Below are 7,605 nucleotides of genomic sequence, written 5' to 3'. Positions count from 1 at the left end.
CACTAGGGCAACAGGGGCATATGTATCTGCTTTTCTGTTGTTGTTCTGTTTTTAATGAGGAGATAAAGACGGAACACATGGCTTAGCTAAATGCTGAAGTAAACTAATAAATTGGGAGTGACTGTGCAACGGACAAAAAATGGCAAAGGCTTTCTCAACAGAACTGGGTATTTGGTGGACGAGGGAAGGGAAATGTGTAATAACCTTTAATCATGTGCTTTGGATTCGATTTGAAAGCCTTACTTTGATCAGCTCACTCATAATCCCCTGGCCACTGGTTTCTGTAAAGGAGCTCCATAATCTACAGCTCAGCTGTGCTTAACCACTAGAAGGATGTTGCACTGAGAGGCACAGTACAGCTTAGCGACATGAACTTGGAAAAAGTAAAAGTGTGTAATATAGACCTTATGCGCCAGAGAAACGAGGGCGCAACCATCTTTAATATTGTCTTTAAAGTAAAGTAAAGTTTACTTAATGTAAAGTAAAGTTTACGTAATGTAAAGTTTAAAGCAGATGTCTTAACGTAATGTCAGTAGACCGGGAAGATTTTTAAACGAGCCGTTCATTCATAAATAAGCAAGATCGCTGTGAAAATACAGACCGGAAGACAAAAGACAACTAGCGTAGCGCTGTAAAGGGGCGGAGCTACATAAGGTTTATAATTCAGGTCATGCATCTCAGTGATGTGATTCATTTGTTTTTGTCCTGTCTTCTAATTTATTCAGAAATGCAATCGTATACATACAATGTCTTGAATGCACCTCTTTTACGATGTTTTTAATTTCTTAATTTTCATTGAACTGTCAATCTCATGTAGAAAAAAATGTATCAAAAGAATGAAATTCTTGAAAAGAAAATGTACCTTAGGTGTAATATTTTGTATTATTTCTAAGAAAAGTATACATTTTTAACAAAAAAAATGATTAATACTGCTGTACTGTATATTTGAAATCATGTTGTGAAATGAACATGTGACAAAACACAAGAGAAATGATAGAGGCAAGGCCAGGCAAATTGTAAAGTGTCATGTTAAGTTATAGGTAGTTTTAGGTTTAGGGGTACGGATACTTGTGTAAAGTGTAAATTTTCGGACAGGAATGTCTTGGCAAAATCATGGCGACCGATGCGACTCCTCCTAAAATGAATGATTAATTATAATAATTCATGATACAAATCAATTAATAAAATAAAATAAACATTTGAAAAAAATATAATTTAAACAAGGATTAAAATTTGTATAATCACATGTATTCAAGCTATAAGGAAGTATGTTATAATGTTTCATTTGACGGTTACACCACAACAGTCATTAAACCTTTTTTTGAAAATGTCATGAAAGCTTTTAAAAACCATATGAAGGAAACATGAATACAAATAGTCCTTTTTCATGTTCTTCATCGTTGTCACAAGCGGTTGCAAATGAAGTTGAAACCGGATCTAATCACAGCAAGCTTTATTTAACAGAATTTAGTATACTCAGAATACGGTACAGAACAACCATGTAAACGCAACAATAACCACTGAACTGAACCAAACAGGGCTTAAATACACAGAGCACACAAAGGAGCTAATTAGATCACTATCAAAACAACAGATGAACAGGATAAATCCATGAGACACACTGGGAAACAATGGAAACTTTTTAAGCGTTTATTTTTATTAAAAACCTTTGTAAACAGGTTTCATGCACATGCGTGTTACGTGTTCAGTCTATAGTGTTTCATCGCCATCTAATGGCTTGGCAGCAGAATACAGCGTTTTCAGCTTTTGCAGCTTTAGTGTGGTCTTTAACGAGCCGGAGAGACACGTCACACGTCTCCTTACAAAATTGCACTGGTTGCCAGTTGCCGCTCGCATCAAATTCAAGGCACTGATGCTTGCCTACAGAACATCCACTGGCTCTGCTCCCTTTTACCTAAACTCATTACTCCAGACTTACGTGCCATCCAGAAGCTTGCGTTCTGCAAGTGAACGTCGCATCGTGGTGTCATCTCAAAGAGGCACAAAATCACTTTAACGGACCTTTACCTTGACTGTTCCCTGCTGGTGGAATGACCTCCATAACTCAACCTGAGCTGTTGGGTCCGTAGCCATTTTCAAGAAACAGCTGAAGATTCATATTTTTCGGCAACACTTGATCCATTAATACTAACGCTCTCTTTTCTTTTTCTCTCCTATTCTATATATATTAAAAATATATACTTTTTTAAACATATACTACTGCATTAGACTAAACTGGGAAGGGTCACAGCACTTGCATATTGTTGTACTATTGTCAGTTTAATTGCTTCTATTCCTCACCTCATTTGTAAGTCGCCTTGGATAAAAGTGACTGCTAAATTATTAAATGAAAAATGATTAACTGTAATGTAAATGTTTTAGTTGTTTTCGCAGATCCGTGTGAATGGGAATCATTTTGACAATGGTGTCGTCGTCTGTATGCGGAAAACTCAAAGGGAAAAGTCTTTCATCATTACACGTTTTAAGCATGAAGAGTAAACGTACCCTAAATCAAAACAGAACATACACATGACAATCGTAGACACCCTTAAGTTACTGATCCACATGCCACTATAAATAACCCAATAAATTCATTGTATTAGAATTCAAATGTGCTTGCTTGAGTGACTCCACTGCAAGGCTTAAAACCCTACATGCGCAATCACAGGGGGAGACTGTGGCTAAAGCTTATACACAGGCTTTTGTTAGTTTCTCCAATGGCCATTTTGTCGGCAGGTAGAAATTTGAATGCTTTTATTACCTGTTCTAAAGGAACAGGCAGCTTAGGTTTCTATCACACAATGCACCATGCAGACCACATAGTAGGCTATGTTAAAAGGCAGGATGTTGTTTTTGTGTCCTGTTCTCTGCACACTGCTAATACATACTACTGTTTTATTTAGCCCTGCAGGAGGTCTTTAATACGTGGAGAATGCGATGTGTTAGGGTTCCCATTCATCTCAGTGACAGTTGCTCAACTGGCGCAGTAGGCAACCTGCTTGCTGCCATCTTTCCTCAGGGGAACTCAGTTCCAGAGCCAATCACCTGAGTCATAATTTAGATGCAATTAATTACTCTGGATCCACAGTGAAATTATGCCATGGCAACTCTGATGGTGCCACAAGAAAGTGTCCAGAACGGTCTTCCTTTACAAACAACTAGCCTGGGGTGTGTTTCCCGAAACCAACTATGGTTGCATATTCGTCGTTACCAACACAAATCAACAGAATTTGCAACCATATTTGGCTAACAATTCTTTTTTTGGGAAACGCACCCCTGAGCTATAACACCGAAGACAACAGACATGGCCAAATATTCCATTTCATGCATCTAAAGATGTATGTATATTTTTTTATAAATAATATTTATAATTTTTATTTGGAGTTTTGCTTTTCATGGCACACAAATTGTTATCAAAAAGTAAATTCCCCTGTTTGTAGGAGAGAAGGTTACCTGTAGGCATGATAATCAGGTACTTTCTGTAAAGGGTGAACAAAATCTGTGAGAATTGGATAAAAATCAGGAGATGAAGAAAGAAAGAGAGAGGTAATTGTGTCAAATCAAAACACACCCCGGCCTACAAATATACTACTGTATAGTCAAATGCACAGCAAAGCCGTGCCAAAGCTGGCATTTCCATGACAGAACATACCCTGCGGGTGTAAGCACATTTGCATATGATATGTGTGTGTATGACAGACGTTGTCAGAGACAGTCCCAGTTATCATCTCCTCACCTCTATATTGCTCTGCTGCCCCTGAAATGGACTTTGACCTCTGGTAGAGCAGCGGTCAGGGCTAAAGCTTTCCACTGTCTTTGACCTTGTGCTTTTGCTGCCACTTTCTTGAAATAATAGCTGAACCGGCAGAATCACTTTCAACAAGGGAAAAACACACTAGCATGAAATTACTTGATGACTGGATTCAAAATTGAAGTGTGTGATTTCTGCAACACTTTTGGCGCCAAACAAAATAGCAAAAAACAACAGTTTTTTAACAAGTTTTAAACATTTCCCATTTAGGCATACAGGTAATGCTGCCTTATACTCATGCAAATATTTTACCAAATTTTTATCATCTCTTAACCACAAAAGTTACCTCAAATTAGTCAGGGCGATATATAGACTCTCATGATCAATCACGCATCTGAGATGGCAACCATAGGAATATTTGTTTTTTTAATTGCTAAAATAATTAACACGGACCCTAATCAAACAAACAGATTACAACTCTGTTTGCTGGCGCTAATGGCACAAAATTATCACACTTCATCTTTAAGGTGTTATGCCCCCTCAATCACACAAACTATCTTTCAAACAAACACTCAAGCAATCACGCAAAACACTTTCAAATCACTCAAAATCACTAATACACTACAAATGCTAATTAACGATATTGAAGGCAAACACAGCAAACGAGCAACAAGGCTGATGGGATAAGTGACGACAGGATGTTTTATAGGACTGCAGGTGTCAGCTGACCAATCAGGGTGTAGAAATGATCAGTCTGCCCTGATGAAAAATCCAGCATAAACCAGCATGAACTCTATGTTGGTCCAGTCTGGTTTGAGCTTGTATAGTGTTGATATAGTGCTGGTCTGGGGTGCGTTTCCCAGCTGGAAGATGACCGGCTACACTAAGAAACCACCTCATGCAAGCGATGGCTGGCCAACTATGTTTGCAATTTTCATTGAACTCTATTGGTAACGACGGAACTTGCGACCATAGTTGGCTTTGGGAAACGCACCCCTGGCTGGTTGACCAGCATGGTCATGCTGTTCTCAAGCAAAACTGAGCTAGTGTAGCTGGTCATCTTAGCTCCACCCTCTTAAAATGTGAGGGAAGAATACACCAGTGTATCAGGAAGCTTCCTCACTCCTCATTCCCGCCTCTTCGTTGTGCAATTAGAGAACTGGGATGCCCTTCGAGATGGCTGAGTTCGAATGCATCAAATTGAGTATTGAGAAGCATCCAGTGTGTTTCCTCTCTAAGGGTGTGTTCACACTTATAGTTCCATTCGGTTAACTCAACATTAGCCGCGTTTCCATTACTCTTTTAATTGCGCAAATAGAAATTGCGAATTGAAAATACACCCAATGGAAACACGTCAATTTCGCAAAAACTCACACATATCGCAAAAAAGTTTTTACGCTTGCATGAGGTGGTTTCTCAGGCAGTTTGAAAAAAAGTAATATTTTGCAAAACTGCAATGGAAACAGGTTTTGCGCATTTACGTTGTCATTTCGCAATAGATTTTTATTGACATTTAGAAAATATCGCAAAAGTCTGTAATGGAAACTGTCATGATCCTGGCTCTCTTTCCCTTTACTCTGTCTCCCCCTTTTGGTCACACACACTCATGCACTCTCGCTGATCACCATACCTCTCATTACACACACATCCCTCTCATCACCCCCAGCTGTTTCCACTCTCTACTCATTATTATGTCATCCTTTCCACACCTGTTCTCTCTTTCTCTAATTATGTCTGCTTCTTTTAGCCCTGTTTCTCCCTGTCTCATTGCCAGATTATTTCATGAGTTATACGTATGAGTCGTCAGTATTCTAACCTCTAGTTCCTGTCTTGTCTTATCCTGTGCTCCTTGGCAGATTGTTCTACCTCTCTGCATTTGCGACTAAGCTGTGCTTGTTACAGAATACCTGCTCGTCTCCATCTGCTGAGATCTGACCTCCTGTGAGTTCCTGATTGCCTGGCATCGCCTCGGTGTTTTCGGTCTCCGAGATCGCACTGCTGTCTGATCGGAGGATCAAGTTACGTTCTGTCAATATTCCTCTGGAAGATCTTTCGATAACCTTTATCGCTGAAGATATTTGTTCTCATCCTCTGGACAGCAATATTCTTTTATTAAAAGACTGTTATTCCGCATCTCGCTATTGGTTCATTCTTCTCTCCACATCACAGAATAATCTGGCCACGATGGACCCAGCGAGCGGTAATCAGTTTCAATCTGCTGTCGAACTCCAAGGTGCTATGCTGGGCCGGCATTAGGTGGAGCTTACCGCCGGGAGACAAGCCGTCGAGTCCTTAGCCTCCCAGGTATCAGGTCTCTTCGCACAGCTCCATCATCTGCGCCATGAAGCTTCCGTTTCTCAAGATCACTGCGAGACCCCGGAACCACGAGTCAACAACCCTCCGTGCTTCGCGGGTGAGCCCACTCAATGTCGCGCCTTCTTGACTCAATGTGAAGTTGTCTTCTCTCTCCAACCCTCGACCTATGCTTCGGATCGAGCCAGAGTTGCCTTTGTAATTTCTCTCCTTGCTGGACGAGCCCGTGAATGGGGAGCAGCCAGCTGGGAGACTGAGGCGGCCTGTACTCTTGACTTTTCTCTGTTTAAGGCCGAGATGATTCGTGTCTTCGACCCCTCTGCGTATGGGGAGGAGGCTTCACGCTTACTCTCCTCCCTTCGCCAAGGCAGACGCTCCGCTGCGGATTTTTCGATTGAATTCCGTACTCTAGCTACCACTAGTGGTTGGAATGAGCCGGCTTTGGTGGCCCGCTTCCAGGAGGGGCTTAATTCCGAGCTAAAGGATGAGATCTGCGCTCGAGGGGTGCCCACTCGTCTTGATTCCCTGATCGATCTGGCGATCCGGATAGAGAAGCGCTTCGACCTGCGCCGCCGCTCACGCAACCTTGAGTTTTCTCTGCTCTCTCCTTCACCCTCCGCCCCTTCTTCGCCTCCCATTGGTTCGGAGCCGGAGGTGATGCAGCTCGGAGGATTACGCATCTCTTCTAAGGAACGAGAGAGGAGAGTGACCAATCGCCTCTGCATGTACTGTGCTTCCCCAGATCACTTTGTTAATAATTGCCCGGTAAAAGCCAGAGCTCGCCAGTAAGCGGAGGGCTACTGGCGAGCGCTTCTTCCAGGGACTCTCCATCGAGGTCATGTACCACTCTCTCCATTTCTCTCCGCTGGCCTGGGTCTTCTGTCACCTGCGCAGCCTTGATAGACTCTGGTGCGGAATGAGATCACTGTCAAGAATCGTTATCCCTTGCCACTGATGTCTTCAGCCTTTGAATTACTGCAGGGAGCAAAGTTTTTTACTAATCTTGACCTTCGTAATGCTTATCATCTCGTGCGCATCAAGGAGGGCGATGAGTGGAAGACCGCCTTTAACACGCCCCTCGGTCACTTTGAATACCGGGTTCTTCCGTTCAGTCTGGTCAACGCTCCTGCCGTATTTCAAGCCCTCGTCAACGATGTCCTCCGGGATATGCTTAATATTTTTGTCTTCGTTTATCTCGATGACATTTAGATTTTTTCACCCTCTCTCGAAGTGCACGTCCAACACGTTCGTCGGGTTCTCCAGCGGTTATTAGAGAATCGACTCTTTGTCAAAGCTGAGAAGTGCGCCTTTCACGCTCCCTCTGTTACGTTTCTCGGCTCGATCATTTCTGCGGAGGGGATCGGTATGGATCCTTCTAAGGTCCAGGCGGTTATTGATTGGCCCGCTCCCGACTCTCGTGTCGCGCTGCAGCGGTTTCTCGGTTTCGCTAATTTTTATCGCCGCTTCATACGCAACTTTAGTCAGGTGGCCGCCCCTCTCACCGCCTTGACCTCAGTCAAGTCTAAATTCATGTGGTCAGT

This window comes from Phoxinus phoxinus (assembly GCF_949152265.1).
Source record: "Phoxinus phoxinus genome assembly, chromosome: 6".
Classification (NCBI taxonomy): domain Eukaryota; kingdom Metazoa; phylum Chordata; class Actinopteri; order Cypriniformes; family Leuciscidae; genus Phoxinus; species Phoxinus phoxinus.
This window is presented reverse-complemented; position numbering follows the sequence as displayed.